Below are 19619 nucleotides of genomic sequence, written 5' to 3'. Positions count from 1 at the left end.
TTTACCAAAGGAGAATCGTCAGAAGAGCAGAGAATATTCATGAAAATACAAGGCAAGAGAGTGAGGCTGGATCATGTCAAGTTTTATCCTCCCATTATGCTCAAAGTCTTACTCGGCTGTCCTTTCCATAAAGGAGAAAGGAGATATGATACCTTAGTTTAGTGGGCCACTAAACTAATCAGGAAGCCATAGCATTGATCTGGCACATAGAGAGAGAAGTTCCTGAGGGATTCAGGAGTGAACTTTGAATAATAAAGACTCACACTAACATTGAGATCTGAGAGCAGGGGCTGCTTCATAAGCCCTTAGGTGGTTAATAAAGAGAGTAGGAGGAAGGGGAGACAAAAGCACAAGTCAAACCAAACTAAAAACTGAAAGAGAACACAGAGATAATATAAAACCGTCATCCATCTTTCCTGGGATGTAAGAAAAAAAGTCAAAAGAAATTTCCTTTGCAGCTGCTAAAATTATGATTCCCAAATTCACAATCTATTTATAAACAAAGAAAAAGCTAGAGAACACAATGGAAATAGATGTTAAACCAGAAAAACTTGTTCAAGGGTTTGATAACCGAGATCTATCAATGTGTTATGAATCACACAAAATCAAGAAAAGTAGCAGGAGATTCAGTTGAAGGAAAGGAGAGATGAGCAAATCCTTTACATTTGAGAATGCACATACATGAGTGTATTAGTAAGAGATCTCCCTTAGGACAACAAACACAGCTAGCTAGATAGGTGACATGCAATATAATAGAATTTACCTATGGTCTTATGGGGACAGATTTCTCTGATAAGCTATTTTCAGGTTGGAAAACCAAGGATGCTGAAACATGTCTTGATCCAAATTTAAAGGAATCAGTGCCATGGATGCTGAGGGTGAGACTGTCAGATGTAAAAATCACCTTGGTAATTTAGTCAGTGTAAGGTATGCAATTCTTTTAGAAGTCCTAAGGCCCACAGAAAATGCAGTGTCAACATACAAAGGCAGCAAAGGAATGGTTCTGAGATACAAAGCAGGGAGTAGATTCATGCTTCCTCCACTCTTTCATCTCCCCTGGAATCTCTTACTCATTGGGTAAAGCCAAATCACAGAGAAAGTAGCACTTTCTTTAACTATTACATCTATTTAACTTACATCTCCTCTAAACTCCCTAACCGAATCACTAAAAGCAATGTTTTACCAGCTTTCCACCTAGGCCTTATTTCCATAAATGTAAAGCCTAAAAGCAATCACACTAGCAGGTTCCATGATATCAAAGAAGGGGTTGGAATGAAAGCATCATGGGACTTGGAATACTATGGCATGAAGAGGACTCACTCACTCTCTTTAATCACCACCCCTACCTCCCAACACACACACACACACACACACACACACACACACACATACACACACATCACCACCATCCCCCCCCCCACGATTGTACTTCTGGAAGAGCTGGTCTCATCTCTCCTTTCTAGGAACTGTTGATATTCAAATTCTAAAAGGCATCTGTTTTCTTCCAAGGCTTTAGGGTAGGTGATATCACACAAATGTATTAATGTACAGCACCTTTCCTTTCCTTAAGCACACCCTTCCTGTATTAAAGGCACACTTAACAATTTTGTCAGGTCTTCCAGAGGTCAGGCTGATCATGTCCTTCTCACCACTATATTTCTGAAGACCAGTTCTCTTCCTTAGAAAGTGAGTTATGTTTAACACAGATTGAAGGAAGAAAACTCGGTCTGTATTCTTCAGCTTCTTGAGTTGCTGAAATCAGATGCCTATAGTACCTGGTTCAGCTTAAACACAAACACACACACACACACACACACACACACACACACACACAGACATACACATATATATCCTGTTCAAGACCTTCTCCAACCTCCATTTAATGTCACTTTTCTAAAAAAAAAATTATATACAGAAGGAAATCAGTCTACTCAATGAACACACAGTATTGTAGAAAATTGAGGATTTATTTATGAAAATTTACTATAAATGTTTTCTAAGCACTCCCAAACAACAAGAAGATGTAGAATCGGAGCTTGGTTTTTTAAATGTTTTGCACTAAAATCCTTATTTCACTATCCTTTTATTTTGTCTGAGGAACATTCAAAACATGCCAACGAATTGTAACTAAACATGCCTATGTGTGTATTTTTTAACGGAAGTTATGGAAATTTACAGTTTATAACATAAGATATTAGTAAACATTACCCCTGTGAATATACAATATTTTTTGCTTGAGAGAGACAGAGTCAGAGATAGAGACAGAGAGATAGAAGAGAGAGATTTCTTTTGTGTGACAAGACACATCTCAACAAGTAAAGTCTTAAATGAAAGATATAAGATTTGAATTACCAACATAATACATACAGAAGTGCCATGCCTTGGAAAACTGTATAAATTAGAGCATACTATGCCCTATACATTTTATATTCCAATCCCTACCACATCAGTGACAAATGTGTGACTCCCTTGTCACCTGGTCCAATACATCTCAATACAGTGCTAGTTCTATCTGGAGACCCAGCTGTACCAAAGATGCTCCATCATTCCACAAAGAAACTTGCTCAACTACGTTTATAGAAGCTTTATTCTAAATTGCCAGTTACTGAAAGCAACCTACGTGTCCCTCATCCAAAGAATAGATAAAGAAATTTGGCACCTCTATACAAAGGAATACTAATCAGCTATTAAAAACAAGAATATCCTGAAATTTTCAGGCACAATGGATGGAAGTAGAAAATTATCACCTAGTATGAGATAACCTAGACCTAGAAGACAGGAAGGAATGCTATGTGTGCACTTATAAGTGAATATTAGTCACAAATTACAGGATAACCAGGCTACAATCCAAACTCTAAGAATACTGAGTGAAAAGGAAGGCCCAAGGGAAGATGCTTGAATCTCATACAGAAGGGGAAGTAAAATAGACATCTAAAGTAGATGAAGGGAGGGAACTGGGTGGGAAAGTGGTAGGGAGGAGAGAAAGGTTGGGAATGAAATGTGTGTAGTTGGGAAAGGATGGGAGAATGAAAATCAGTTGGAGGGGGCATCTCTGGGACAGGGGAGACTTCTGGAAGTTTATGGGGATGACCCTAACTAAGATGTCTACATCACTTGGTGATATGGAGCCTGTATCATGCTGGGCATGCGGTAGACCTAAGGGAACACAAACCCATCCACAAAACCTTTGACCCAAAATTTCCCCTGCTTACAAGAAGTGCGGTGATATTGATGTAGCAGAGGTTGAGGGGACAACCAACCAACAACTGGCCCTACTTGAGACCCATCCAATGGAGAGTGCCTACCCCGGCACTATTAATGATACTATGATATGGTTATAGACAGGAACCTAGCATAACTGTCTTCTGAGAAGCTTCATTCATCAACTGGTAGAAACAAATGTCCAAGTCCACGGCCAAACATTAGAAGGAGCTTGCTGTGACTTGTGGAAGAGTCAGGGAAAGGATTGAGGGAAACAGAAGGATCAAGGCCACTAGAAGAAGACCTATAGAGAACACTAACATGGGCCTGTCAGCCTCACAGAGACTGAATCACCTACCAAAGAGTATGCACAGGCTGAACCTCGGTCCCCTACACTGATATAACGTATGTGCAGCTTGTTATTCATGTAGGTCCCCTAACAATTAGAGTGGGGCTGTTTCTGTCTCTGTTGACTGTCTTTGGGTACTTTCCCATAGTTGGGCTGACTTGTCCGGTCTCAGTGGGAGAGGATGCACTTAGTCCTCCTGCAATTTGATGTAACAGGGTCTGTTGGTATCCACAGGTGTCCTCCCTTTCGCTGGGGGAAAGGGAGATGGGGGAATGGGCAGATGTTTTGAGGATTAGACTGGAAGGAATGATGAGAGGGGAGCTGTGATCAGGCTGTAAAATGAAGAAAAGAGTAAATTCACAAGAGACAAAGCGTTTAAGGGATATGGGTTTTGCTTGAAGGTAACAAATGATTGGAGAGACAGACAGACAGACAGAGAGAGAGAGAGAGAGAGAGAGAGAGAGAGAGAGAGAGAGAGAGAGAGAGAGAGAGATTTTTAGTGTTCCAACGAAGTGCTGCTGCAGCAGAATGCCCATAGAAGGAACTAAAGAAGAGACACTGGTATCAGAAGGAACAGATGGGACAGAAGTACAAATGCTTATGTAGAATTTCCTTTATACAATCACAATGTATTCATTGCCAACTCTGCATGAGCCACTATGCTTGCCAACTGGGATGCAAACAAACCTAGAGAAAGCCCATAAAGTGTTTGATGAGAAGTACCAGCTATTCCTCCAACTGACACCAGTGGTACACACAGCTTGTGTAACTCAAGGGGCAGGACAGGTCCTGAGAGGACAGATGGTGGAATGATGTCATAGAGTCTTAAGACTCACTTGACTAATGGCATTGTCCTGTAGCTTCAAAAGAACACTGACCTAAGTGCTGCTTAGATGTAGAATACAAGCAAAACGAGGAAGAGCTAAAGTGTATCATCCAATTCTGCTCATCTGCTTCACTTCTCTTTACAAATTGCTCCGACTCTCAATTTTAAAGCTTGAAGAAGTGCCTTCTAAGTTTAGCATGCTGTGTTTCAATGCTTTAGATATTTCCTGCATTCAGTCTCTTTTTCCAGCACCTCCCTCACTGTGATCAGATTAGAGAGAAACCTAAGACTGGGAATGTATTAAAATACACACATGTATTAAATGTATTAAATATAACACACATATTTAGAAAACTAAAGATTTGAAGAATTGATTCACAGGGTAAACAATAAATGGTGTGCTCTGTTTTCACATAGATTACTTTCTACTAAGAAGTGATTGATTGCGACAACATGTATTATTTTTGTGCTTTTATTATTTTAGATATTTATTATTATCATAGAGGAATTAGATTAGGAGAGTTGGGAATCAGCTTGAGACCATACATTTGAACGAGTGCCTCTCTGTGAAGTTAACAAGTTCCTTCAAAGTATATGTGGGAGCCTGGTCCAGACTATTGAGAGAGCTCAAGGTGGCACATGCTCTGGGTTGAGCAAAGAGATGAGGTCAAGCAGTCTGGATTTGCATAGTAGAGGAAGAATGGTATCGTTAGAGATGTGAGAGGGTGTGGTTGAGTTGGTAGAGCATAGCCCTAACATGGGAGAATGCTATGTTCAATCTCCAACAACCTCTACTTTGGGTATTCTTATAATCCAAGCATTCTGGACATAGAAACAGGAAAATCATAAGAACAAGGTCATCTTCAATTCCATTTTAAATTTGGAACCAGCCTGTTGCATGAGCCCTTTTCTCAAATAAAATGAACAGAAACAGTGAGTGCTATTCAAGAGTGAGTGACAGGCTGCTCGCTGTCTAAGCTATTCTTATCTGTGAACTTTGGATTTAACTTTGACTAGGTCTCTGGTCCATTCAGTGATTTTCAAAAGCAAAGAGTCATAGTAAAACTCCCTCTCAGCAGTGCTCTATTGACTGCTATGCAGGGAGGGCCTCTGCAAGGGGGAAATGGATCAGGAAGATTAATTGGGAGGTACTTTAATTATCTAAGACCATTGCTTTTTCACTTTTAGTAACTCAGAAATCTTGTGGACATTTTAAGTAAATTGGCATTTGTCACTGGCAACAGATATCTATCAAACCTAGAAAATGTTGGAAAAGGAACACAGAAAACTACCTACTTCTTAATTGCTGAAACATAGGTGAAACAAGGCCAAGCAAATTAATCAAATGCAGAAAATAAAAATTGTGAGAATGCAAAGGAAAGACAGTTTCAATTTTCCCCATGCACTGAAATTCCTCCTTCTTACATCCTTGTGTGCAACAGTAATATAATAATCATGTGGAAACAGATCTGAAAGTTTTTCCATCATCTGTAATTTAACCTTGTAGAATAATTTAAAATATCTTAAAGATGGTAGAATTTTAGAATATGAAAACTTTTTAGAAAAATTATAAAAAATAAATTGATTTATGAAAGTTAATACACCAACACTTCTCATTGCCACACAATGAAATAGTAGGCACATAAATAATGGCAAAGATTTTATTTGCTACACCGTTTTAGACATCCAGTACACGGTTAGGTGGTTCACTGTCTTGGAACTTGTTTGAAGAAAACAGAATCCATGTGGATGTGGATAGCTGTATAGGTAAGAGGATATGTGCTTTTGACTCTCATTTCCTGTTAACAATTCAATTGAAAGTATACTATGGGAAACATCTCCTGGCATGTCTGAAGGTGCTTGCAGAGAACTTTATTGAAGAGGGAATAGTTTCCACTTTCAATGTGGGTGTTAGTCTCTCATGAGGAGTGGGTTCAAAACAAAGGAAGGTCAGTATGCATCTGTCTGTGTCTTCTGTCTGTGAACAGAATAAAATCGGTTGCTCCATTTTCTACCGACCCTACCACAAGGAACTTGACCAGCTCAAACAATGAACTAAAATATAATCTACCTTTCTGATGTTACGTTTAAATATTAATTAAAATTCAGTTAAATCTTTCTTTTCCTCCTTCCAATTCTTTCTACATACTCGCTTTTCTCTCTCTCTCTCAAATATTCTACTTCTATTTCTTTAACTGTTATTTTGCACATGCACAAACACTCACACACACACATTCACACACACATTTAAACTACATAAACGTAACTGGCTTGGTATATATAAACTTACTTTTGAGTATATTATTTCAGGGTTAACCGTGTGGCATTGGATTGTCAATTTGAGGGCTTTTCCCTTGGAAAGGCTGTTGCTCAGGCTCTCAAAATGTCTTCCTTAGCTGTCTGTAGTTCTTGGTGGAAAGTTGAGGCCATATGAAATTTGACCTTTTCATGTTATCATGTCCATTGGTGTCATTATTTTGAGTTTTGCTTAGTCAGTCATTTGATGAGATTTTGTGTATGTAGCTTCTCAGGTATTTCTAGGAGACCCTAATCCCATACCAAACTTCTAGTTTCTCTGGCTTTTTAAACCTTTCTTACCACTGTATGATTCCAGAGTCCTATATGCAGGAATCGTGATAGTCAGTTGTTCTTGGCATTGTAATCTGTTACATTTTCCTATACTGGTCTCTACCTCCTGCCGGATGTTTCTTTGATGATGGGTAAGGACAATATTTATACGTATAAGGATAAATATTTAGAAGAAATTTAGGGGTTATTCTAGTTTATTTATTTATTTTTAAGAACCATCTTTTATTGGGGGAGGGGTCATCAATCCTTCGTGGCCACCGCCTTCAGCATGGCTGCCAGCACATTGCTCAGCTCCTCTCTCTTTCTCTTGGCGCGGATGTGCAAGCCCACCCTCTTCTTGATAAACTTGAGTGCTCGCTTGTCCTTGGACACTTTGAGCAGCTCCTAGGCGCGCCGCTCGTAGGGCGCGAAGCCGCACACCTCCTGGATCATATCCCTCACAAACTTGGTGTGCTTGATGAGGTGGCCACGGTGGCGGCGGCGGCGGTGTCTCGGCTTGCTGACGTTTTTTTGTCACTTTGTGGCCTTTGTTGAGGCCCATGTCCATGGCGTAGCGCAGGGCCACAGCTGCAGCTCTCGGATGGCAGCCAGACAGGAAGAGGTTATTCTAGTTTAATAAAGTGGCAGAATCCTCCAAGATCTTTGGCTTTACAAGCTCCAGGTATCTGGCCAGCTTTCTGTTATGAGACATAATTTCCTTCATTTTGAATTGGTCTTAAGTCCAATTAAAGAGTTGTTGGTTACCAGAAGGGTCTGCATGCCATTATTAAAATCTTTAGTTGCATGTTAAAAATATGACTGTCACGGCCACAAAAATTATGACAAATTTGTTCTGTTTCAGCCTGAATACAGAGAAACTCACTGATATTTGGGACATTTTTTAAGATATGACTACAATGACCTTAGTAGCTAACATCGCTAACATCTGACATAACTTAAAGTCCATAGGACCTTATAGGATTACCACCACTGGGACTAACAGCACTTTCAAAGACTACCACCATAGGAACCAAGTCTTTACAGCTAGAGACTTGGGAAATAATCAATCAAACCACAGTAGGTTTATAAAGACCTGTCATATCATTTTTTAAAGATTTATTATTAATTTAAATTTTGTGTGTGTGTGTGTGTGTGTGTGTGTGTGTGTGTGTGTGTGTGTGTGCTTTTGTACTCTCAGGGGCAAGAGGAAACGAGAACATGTGAATGCTGGTGCCCATTGATTTCAGAAAACTGCCAGATTCCATGGAGCTGGGGTACCACCCTGTGTACGCCACAGAACTTAGGTGCTGAGAGATGAACTCTAGCCCTCTGTAGGCACATTTTCTACCCCTAAGTACAAAACACTCTTTCCAGCTCCAGGAAATATTTTTCCTATTAAAATAGCTTCTAGAATCTTTGACTACAAAAGCAAATTTGTCATGTAGGAACAAAATAAGGACTCTTTTAAATGTACTCTAATTTAGATGTTTGACCACCTAATTGCATCTGCCTTACACTATTGAGCATTCAAAATATATTAATAAAAATTTTGAAGTAATTATTCTTTAAATTTATTTCAATGTCAATCCCCAACCTTCTGTAGACACATGTATGGACATATGTAAAATAACTAATAATTAAACTATAATCAATTAATATAATAATTAAATTAACTGTTATTAATTAATATATATTTAAAAATAAGTTTGAGAAAATACCTATGAAAGAGTCAGTTTCTTTAAAAAGTCCTCCCCCTCTTGATACCACAAGCATACAAACTATAGATAAATGTTATATCCTGAAAGTTTCTAATGTCGACAGCAGAAAACAAACTTTGCATAAGCAGTAAATTGAAAGCTGTAAAATCTCAGGGCAAAGTTGGCCGCTTCCAAATAATTAGGCAGGCATTTTGCAGAAACAAAATAAATAAAACCTGGCATGGTATTTATTGCCATTCATGTCACTCAGAAGAAAGTAGCAGTCTGTCAGGGTGATGTCAACCATGAGAAATTCCAATTGAGAAGAGTAATCTTTTCAGGAAGATAAAAGTAGTGGAAATATTAGCCCCAAATTGAAATGCTCCTAAAATGCTGTATCATTAATGAGATGTATATCTTAGAAGAGCCTGTTTCACCTGAGCAATCCCCAGAGAACAGGCAAATGACTTCGGCGAGTAAATGCAATTCCACGGCTTTGCTGGGAATAAAAATCACAAATATTTGTTTAGGAATCATCTTAGTCATATAATACAGTCCGAATCTTTCACTCTGAAATGTGTGACAGATAAGGAAGAATGAGAAGGGAGCGATGTTGTGCTTGTAGTGAATGGCCTGGGCCATCTGGAACAGAGGCCACTGACGATTTTAGTTGTGCAGTTAAAATGCTCGGTACTGTTTGTCATCAGTTCTCGGGTTCGCTTTCAGGCTTTTCTTTAGGGAAGGGAGAACTTATGTTCAGTGAATGTGCTCACTTTCAAGAAATAGTTGAAAAGTCATGACAAAAAATATTTAGAGGACACTGACATAAACAAGGTCAGGAAGAAAAATTCCATCATTTTTTGATTTTATGAAACATCTGTTATTCTATTTTCACAGACACCTGTGTGTAGGTGCACACTATGGTGCTTGTGGAAGTTAGAGAATAGCTCTCAGGAGTTGGTCGTCTCTACTTCAAAGCAGGGTCTTTTCTACCACTAGGCAAACTTCAGGCTAACTGTCCTGAAACCTTTCAGGCAATATCTCCCTTCCATTTATCTCTTCATAGGAATACTGGGATTACAGATAAACGACATTGCATCTGGCTTTTGGTGGGTTCTAGTGATTGAACCAAGTCATCAGACTTGCATGGTACCCAATTTTACAATCTGCATCATCTCACAGATCAATGAAATGATGAACTTTAAATCAAATTTAGTGGAGAAAAAGTTACAGCTGTAAAATCACCTAATGTCTGAATGCAATGAATGTAATATGAGGTTTTATTTTACATTATTAAGAAGATAGATGGTATTGTAAAGCTCAAACTCATCAGGTTAGGTTAAGGCCCACTTACTAGTTATTGAAGATTTTTGGGCTACTATAACAAACTTTATACAATAAGATATATAGTAGGCCTTGTATGTTGTGGGTTCATCTTCTTCCCACCCCTTTCCCTGTGTTCTACTCTCTAACACTAGATAGGAGAGAAGCAAGAATAGAGGGAAAGAGGAATTAGGAAAATCTAATTTCTTTCCCTTTGTTTCTTCTTTGACAACAGGTACTAACAAACCACAAACAATCTCTCCAAGTGACCAACAATCACCCACTCCACCTATCTGGGATCTAGCATTTACATACTCTCTGAAACATTCCAAGAGTACCAAGTGTCACCCAACTGCAGAATCTATCAGCGGCTGGCAAAACCATGCGTGTGTTAGACTGAGCACAGGGAAGTCATAGAGAGCTGCTAGGGACAGTTTGAAAGAGCCCTACATCCCCACACCTGGGATTAAAACAAAAGTACATTATTAAACATGGAAAGGGAATAGCATTTGAAATGTAACTAAGAAATACTCAATTAAAAAAATAAATGAATAAAATTAACTTACAAAAAAAAAGAAAAACTAAACTCAATGCTATATATAGTGATTTTACTTATCTTTCTTGTCCCCATTCTGTGCCCCTTATTGCTGTAGATGGATGAGATTGGGTGCTAGTTTCAAAGTACAAATACATACATTTAATTATCAGATGATGCTTTCTAAATTTATTCATGGGCTTGATCAATGAACACTGAGATACATTTGAACTGCATTTCTCAAGAGAGAAGGCTATCTCTTCTGAGCAGAATTTATCCTAACAGTAAAGGTTTACTTTTGAAATTGGCTACATTATCAAATTGGTATGGTTGATACTGAGATTAGCACAAATCTTTACTATATGAGCTTTTATTCATCCCTCATCCTTAATTTATAACTTTTTATAGAATTTTGCTTGATATGCTTATTTAGTCACAAACACTATAAGACATATTGTAACCATTATGTCATGACTAGACAGGTCCTAGTTGTTCATAACTGTATTCTAAGCTATATAAATGTTACTGTGGATACAATAAGCAGATAAAATGTATATTGTAATATAAAAAAGTACATTCTTACAATATTTCTGTTTTTAAAAAAAACAAAAGTCCCAGAATTCTCACTACAAAGATATAACTGGATTTGTACAGCAGTAGTTTTCATTGGCAGCATTTTATTAAAACATATAGCTTTGGATAAATTTGTTGACCTAATCATAAAGCAGAGGAAAGGACAACATGATGGCTTCTCAGACAGCTAAGACATTGCCTGGATGCTGAAGTCCCATACATCCCTCTGCTGTCACCTAAGAGATAATATCCCCACACTGTTCCTCAACCAATAAATGGGGATTCGGGCTAAAGTATACAGCTAGACTGTACAGAAAAGCAAAATCACAACAGAAAAGTAAACGACACCATCCGGCTAGGATAGTAAGAAAGAAATACAATTCCTCCAAACTCACTTTAATAATTTAGGTAAGTTTCCAAACCCTTCTTCATCTAATAATTGTCCAGCATACTTTAGTAAATATTCCAATGAATGGTCTACAGGATTAGAAGACCTGACAATCTGCTGCTACTTCCAAAACTACATTGTGAATTTCTGAAATAAAACATTTTGGGAAGCAGGAATTAGCTTCCAACTTAATCTACTAAGTGTTTTCTGCAATGTGGACTGACATGACTTTGTAATTCCTCTTCTGTTTATGATTATTGTTCGAAGTGCTGAAGATCTTCACGGTGTTCCAGAGACACAAGTGTCCCTTCCCATTGTGGGACTACGATAGCAGGGAAAGCATGGGCAAGCATCCTAGTCCACTCATTTCTGACCCGGACAATTGGTACAGGGCCAGATACAGTGTCAAAGGTGTAAATCAGTCCAGTGTGGATTGAGTTTAGCTTGGCCATAGCTACTCACAGATTTAAATTGTTCCTGCTATTTACACCAGCAAAGTTACTTCTTGGAATTCAAACTGTGAAAACCTGGTGACTAGCACATAATGAACTGATGTAAAGTGTTAGACTTATTTATCACACTGAAAAAACCTAGCGTTCAACAGAACATTCAATGCAGAATTGAAAGCAACCTTCTCCATGGAATCTTGGAAGTTTGTTAGCATAGTCTTTCTTACGTTCTTTGCTTAAAGATTTTCTTATAGAGAGTCTGGGGGAGGGCTCAGGACTAGATTTCTAAGCATCCTCCAGGTGATATTTATGACCCCAAAAATTGGATGATCATTATATATAGTAAATGATGTTAAGAAATCAAATGTTATAGACCAATCAAAGCAAGGCTGTAAATATTTATATTGTTACCTAAAGCCCATTAAAATATATAAAACGGTCTAGTATGTTTTGTATGTTTTAAAATACACAATTGTACTGATTGTTTTAAACAATTCTCTTCAATCATGTTAAAACTAAAGATGAAGAGAAGAATGAAAGCAAAGTTCTGCTCAGCCAGAGCTTGGGCTGCCTGTTCTACTGGAGGGCAGATATTCACTTGAAGCCGCATTAAAGGCAGAGTAATGAGATGGAGTACAGAAGTAAGGATGCTTCTCTTTTTCCACTGGAGTGTACGTCAGCCAGACCTGAGTTATGCTCCTGGGAGGACTTTACTGCGTATACCTGCAAATGCTTTGCCAGAAACAGGTAAAAAAGAACACTTCAATTCCATCAAAAATAAATGAGCTCAGCCTGGCTTCCAATAAATTATTATACTTTGGTAAATACTTTACTTCCAGGCAAAATGCACTCCTGTGTACCAGTATCAAAAAACATATTCAGTCACCCTTTTGCACCCAGACCCAGCTCCTTTTGCAGTGCCCTGAGTGGAGACGCCACAGAATGATCCTGATTAGGCAAAGCTCAATACAATTAGTCTTATAACTACTTTCAACTGAGTATTGCTTTCTTCTGAAAAGAAGCTCATTTACATGAAAAAGAAAGGCTTTGGGTGGGTTTTGCTTTCTACTGCCCACTTTATTGAAAATAAAGAATTACTTCTGATAGAATGTAAATCTAAATGAAATTTCACAATTGTTTCTGTCCTACAACAAAATACTTTGGCAGTTTCTTAAGTGTTCAGATTACCTATAATTTACAACAATGCTTTGATAAGAAATAGTATTTTCTGAAAGCTTAATATTGCTACTCTAATTATTATTATTATTCCCTTTAAATATTTATTTGAAACCAGTTTGCATATGAATCACCTTTGTAGGAAGCTTTTCTTGCCCTCTGTTTTAACACAACCAAACAGATGGCTCAGGCTTGAAGAGTTTCTTTGCTCTCCAAGGATAGTTCTTAGGTTGTTTAAGGGTTTACAGAGTGTATCGAGCTCCTTCCCTGTATCAGAGCTCTACAAAAGGCCGAGTCTAGTTCTGCAGGACATTGGTAACAGATTTGTTGGAGTATCTCAGTTCATAGTCTTTGAAAGCTTCACTGCTTTTAACCCTTTTGATCTTCTTAGAATTGGAGTCAATATTCACATAAAAAGTGTGTTCTATTACATTAATTGGTAAAACAATTGAATTATCAAAAGCTAAGGGGCACCCGTTTTGATAGGAATCGGTAGAATTGATGCAACCGTAAACTACAGTTCTTTTGTGCTCCTTAGTATAGTTCCTCTCCAGACACATTTCATCTTTCCATAGTTAGGATTAATCCGAAGTAATGATTGCCAGTGATCAATAAGAGCAACACAGGATTTAATTGTATTGGCATATTCGAGAAAGTGTCTTGAGAATCTCTATATTTAGCAAGCCAGATAGTTATTTGAGAAATTGTTATTTTAATTTTATGCTGTTTATTAATATGTTTTAATACCTGCTTGTTTGTCTTATAAACAAGTCCAGTATGTGACTACATTGACTATCAGTTACCGTCACCCTGGAATAATGATGCTTCCTAAAATCACTAATCATTAATGGAGTCTTTACAAAGACTATCTAGGGACATGACTCAACTAAAGGGTATTGATAGGTTAAATCCATACTAGAATGTTTCAATAAAATATTATAAAAAAACTACTACATCAAGCTCTCTAAATATTGGTTCAATATTTAAAATATTTACAAGGACTTCACTTTTCAGGTTTGATTAGATACAACACATTCATTTGTTCAGCACGAACACCCAAAGACAGTTTATCCCAAGGTGTAGGATTAAAGTAATATAAACAGAATCCAACATACAGCCTATAAATAGATGAGATGCTGGAACACCAAACTTCTCTCTGTTTATGTTTCAATATCAAAAATCTTCTGAGTCACCCGTGCAAGGATACATCTCCATATAAAGCCTATGTGACCATTAGTGGATCCATGAAATTAAGAAAGGAATCAAACATAGTATCAAAAGAAAAACAAGGATGGACCAGGATGAGAGAGAGCAAAAGAAGAAATCAGAGTATAGGCTCTATGTCCTATCATTTTTCTTTGTCAATATTCTTCCAATGAATGTCTGTTGTTAATAGCCATATGACTTTGTGGCACTATTAATGCCATTAATATTAAATATTCTACTTTGAGATAAGTAAATAATCAAGATACACACACACGATTAGATTACAATATAATATTTTTTTAAAAAATCAAAAAGCATTCACATTTCCATGGCTTTACTAAATTAAAATTACTAAATTTCTAAGACAATGAGGGAACCATCAGGGGTTTTAACATTTCAAGTGGCTTTTAAACTGCACAAGAGTTACATTTTTTATTTTTGCTTAAAACCTTTAATTATGCATACTGAAGGGAAAAAAACAGATTACGTGATGAATTTAAAGAAAATGTACCCACCTGTGTAAATACCATCATTATGGGGGAATTAAGCATTACCAGCCCTCCAACAGTCTCATGAATTTCCATGTAGTAACTTTCTTAACCTCAAAAGATAATCACTGTTTTGCCTTCAACATTTAGCAGGTGGATTAAAATACTGGTGGAGAAAAAGGATTATAGGTAGATAAAATATTTTGTCCCAATATCAGTAATGAAAAATAAAAGTATTAGCTCATTTTGAAACTACTGAGTGATATTTCTAGCATCTGGGTTTCATGGGTTTAAATTTAATTCCCGTTGTAAGTAAAAAGAATGTTGTGATTTATTGTTACTCTAGTACTGAGGGTGGGTCATTTGAAGAGATGCTTTGATGAGAACTTTCACAAGAGATTCAAGTGTTTATAAAGACAGAGAGAGAAAGAGAGAGAGAGAGAGAGAGAGAGAGAGAGAGAGAGAGAGCAGATGACACATGGCCACTCCTTTTCTTTTTCCAGAATGCATTAAGCTAACTCTAGACTCTTCCATGTAAAGGAAATCTTCTCAGAGAAGCCTTGAACTCATGCCAGAACTATTACTTTTGTTTATGATTTACCAAGCCCATGTAATATTTCTAACAGCAACAGGAAATTGATTAAGACTGTGTACTTCATACATACCTTTAGCAATAATACTCCATAGGTTTGAAAAAAGTCTAGAAGAACAAGAATGTTAAACTCAACATTTTTCTTAGTCTACTTTAATTATTATACATTGATATAAATTAGTCATTAAAATTTGAAAAATCTAATATATGCACATGTTCATAACTAGCAAACAACAACTGGGTTTATGTTTTCTCACTTCTCCACACATTCTTTATACCATTGTTGTATCACAACACTTTCCTTCTTCCTACAATGGGCATGTATCCACACAAGTTTCTTTACTGTTATACTTTGGTATTTTAAAGACTGAAGCATGACATGAATCTTAAATGTTGGAAAATATTGCTTTAATGATTTATTTAGTTTCACTGTGTGTCTGTTTAGTTTATGTTTCAATGACCTATACATTGATGAGAGTACGATATTGAAGTCTCCCACTATTACTGTGTGGGATTCAATATGTGTTTTGTGCAGAAAAGCATTTGACAAAATACAACACCCTTCATGTTGAAAGTACTGGAGAGATCAGTAATTCAAAGTCCATACTTAAACATAATAAAAGTAACTTACTGCAAACCAACAGCCAATATCAAATTAAATGGAGAGAAACTTGAAACAATCCCACTAAAATCAGGGACAAGACAAGGATGCCCTCTCTCCCTATATCTATTCAATGTGGTAATGAGAACACTAGCTAGAATAATAAGAAAACAAAAAAAAATATCAAGGGAATACAATTTGGCAAGGAAGAAATAAAGGTATCACTATTTGCAGATGATATGATAAGGGACCCCTAAAATTCTGCCAGAGAACTTCTCCAGCTGATAAACAACTTCAGCAAAGCAGCTGGATATAAAATTAACTCAAATAAACCAGTAGTCTTCCTTTATACAAATGATAAACAGGGTGAGAAAGAAATCAGGGAAACAACTCCCTCCACAATAGCCATAAATAGTATAAAATGTCTTGTGGTAACATGAACCAAACAAGTGAAAGATATGTATGACAATAACTACAAGTCTTTCAAGAAATAAATCAAAAAGGATCTCAGAAAATGGAGACATCTCTCATGCTCATGGCTTGGCAGAATTAACATAGTAAAAATGGCCATTCTACTAAAGGTAATCTATAAATTCACTGCATTCCCATCAAAATCCAAACTCAATTCTTCAAAGATATGGAAAAAGCAATTCTCAAATGTATCTGGAAATGAAAAAAAAAACAAAAAACAAAAAAAAAAAACCAACCGAACAAAACAACAACAACAAAAACAAAAACAAAACAAAACAAAACAAAAAAAACAGAATAGTGAAAACAGTTCTTAACAATAAAAGAATAGCTGGGGAAATAAAGATCCTTGACCTCAAAGTCTACTACAGAGCAATAGTATAAAAACTACAGAGCAATAGTGATAAAAATTGCCTGGCACTGATAGAGAGAAAGACAGGTTGATCAATGGAATAGAATTGAAGACCCAGAAATAAAACCACACACTTACACAAATCGGTCTTTGACAAAGAAGCCAAAAAATATACAATGGAAAAAGGAAAGCTTCTCCAACAAATGGTGCTGGTCTAACTGGCTGACTGTATGAAGAAGAATGAAAATAGACCCATATTTGTCACCTTGCACAAACCTCAAAGCCAAGTGGATCAAGGATCTCAGCATAAAACCAGATAAACTGAATCTAATAGAAGAGAAAGTGGGAAAGAACCTTGAACTCATTGGCACAGGGAAAAATGTCCTAAACAGAACTTCAATTGCTCATGCTCTAAGATCAGAATTATTAAATGGGACCTCATGAAACTGGAAAACCTCTGTAAGGTGAAAAATATAGTCAATAATACAAATAGGCAAACTATAAACTGGGAAAAAATCTTCACTAACCCCCACTTCAAATAGAGGGCTAATATCTAAAATATATAAAGAACTCAAGCTTACCACCAAAAACCCAAACAACCTAATTAAAAATTAGGGTATAGAACCAGAGAATTCACAACAGAGCAATATTGAATGGCTGAGAAGCACCTAAAGAAATGTTCAAAGTCTTAGGGATCAGAGAAATGCAAATCAAAACGACCCTGAGATTACACCTTACACGAATCAGAATGGCTAAGATCAAAAGCTCAGATGACAACACATGTCGTTGAAGATGTGGAAGGAGGAACACTCGTCCATTATTGGTGGGATTGCAAACTGGTACAACCACTCTGGAAATCAATTTGGAGGTTCCTCAAAAAATTGGAAATAGATCTACCTAAGGACCCAGCAATACCACTGTTGAGAATACACCCAAAAGATGCCCCATCATACCACAGGGGCACATGTTCCACTATGTTCATAGCAGCCTTATTTGTGGTAGGCAGAATCTGGAAACAACCCAGATGTCCCATGACAGAAGAAGGAATACCAAAAATGTGGTTCATTTACAAAATGGAATACTACTCAGCTATTAAGAATGAGGACATTCTGAGTTTTGCAGGCAAATGGATAGAACTAGAAAATGTCATCCTGAGTAAGCTAACTCAGATGCAAAAGGACATGTGAGGTATGTTCTCACTAATAAGTGGACATTAGCAAAAAACGAAACAAAAACAAACAAACAAATAGACAAACACCATACAGAATACCAAAGATACAGTCTACTGAACTCACAAAAGTCAACAAGCTGAAGGGCCCAAGTGAAGATGTCACAGTCCCACTTGGTAGAGTGAGAAAATCAACCACAAGAGGAGACAGAGGGACAGACTGGGGAGGGAAAGAAGATGGGGGAGGGGGAGGATGGGAACATGATCTAATATTGGGTATGTGCAAAGGACTGAAGACTTGAGGGCCAGCAGAAAGAATGGAAACAGGCGACCTTGGGAGGTAGGAGGTTGGGAGGACCCACCAGATTGCACCAAAGACCTGGAATGTGAGAGAACCTCAGGACTCAAAGTGGGGATGAAATGTGCTACAGCAGAGAGAAGGAACTTGTAGAGCCCTCATCCAACAGAAAGACAGGGCATCAAGAGTAGGGTGGGCTTGCAATCCCACAGTCAAGACTCTGACCCATAATTGTTCCTGTCTGAAAGAAATGCAGGGATGGAAATGGAAAAACGCCTGAGGTAAAAACGGTCCAGGGACAGGACCAAAAGGGGATCCATCTTTAGGCGGGGGCCCAAAGGCCTGACACCATTACTATGTCTAAGGAGAGCTCAAGAAAATGGGCCTGTCATGACGGCCCCCAACCCTGGAAGACCCAACAAGCAGCTGAAAGAGTCAGATGTAGATATTTGCACCCAACCAATCAACAGAAGCTGCTGACTCCTTCAGTTGAATTACGGAAAAGGTGGAAAAAGCTAAGGAGGAGGAGGAGGAGAAGGAGAAGAAAAACTCGGTAAAAGGACTAGCAATCTTAACTTGGACCCCAGAGAACTCTCAGACAATGGATCACCAACCAGGCAGCATACACCAACTGAGATGAGGCCCCCAATACATATACAGCCTAGGACTCTCAGGTCTTGGTTCAGACAGAGAAGATGCATGTAACCCTGGAGGGATTGGAGGCCCCAGAATTTAGAGGTTTGGCGGGGTGGGGGGGTGGAGGGACACCCTAGTGGAGAGAGGTTGGGGGTGTGGGGAGAAGGTATCGGATATGGAACAGTAGAAGGGAGGACCGGGGAGGGGGAATAAAATTTTGAGTGTAAAAATAAAAAATAATAAATTAATCATGAAAGATTTATTTAATTAGTATGACTTGGCAGGCATTATTGTTTGGGGTGTAATGGGTTTACATTTTATGGATATGGTAATATGTATATATTTCCTTGGTAGACCGTGTTTGGATCTTCAAATTTTGCACATAAAGTATGTAATTTATACAAGCATTCCTTGCATGCAAACATTTCAATTTCTCAACACTAAATACTTACAAGAGATCCTGACCGAACAGTAAGTACGTATTTAAGTTGATTAGAGATGTGCAGAGCAAGATGGCTCAATGAATAAAGATACTCTCTTTGTGTGGTAGCTTGAATGAGGTGCCCCCCTTTAGTGTTAAGTATTTGGAAACTTGTTCCCAGTTGTTGGCACTGTTGGTATAGTTGTGGGAGGTGTGGTCTTGCTGGATGATGTCACTGGAGTGAAAGGTTTTGAGCTCTCCAAAACCACATGTCATTTCAAGTTCCTTCTCTGTTTTCTGCTTT

At 37.7% G+C, this 19619-nt stretch overlaps 1 pseudogene; it reads right to left on the bottom strand.

Annotated features, from left to right (window-relative positions):
• Positions 1-7205: 7205 nt before the first annotated feature.
• Rpl36-ps7 (ribosomal protein L36, pseudogene) lies at positions 7206-11912 on the bottom strand (annotated as a pseudogene).
• Between the last annotated feature and the right edge of the window lie 7707 nt (positions 11913-19619).

The sequence above is a fragment of the Rattus norvegicus genome, chromosome 6, assembly GCF_036323735.1.
Source record: "Rattus norvegicus strain BN/NHsdMcwi chromosome 6, GRCr8, whole genome shotgun sequence".
Taxonomy (NCBI): Eukaryota; Metazoa; Chordata; class Mammalia; order Rodentia; family Muridae; genus Rattus; species Rattus norvegicus.
Note: the sequence above shows the minus strand (reverse complement) of the source record. Positions and strands in the feature narration are given on the sequence as shown.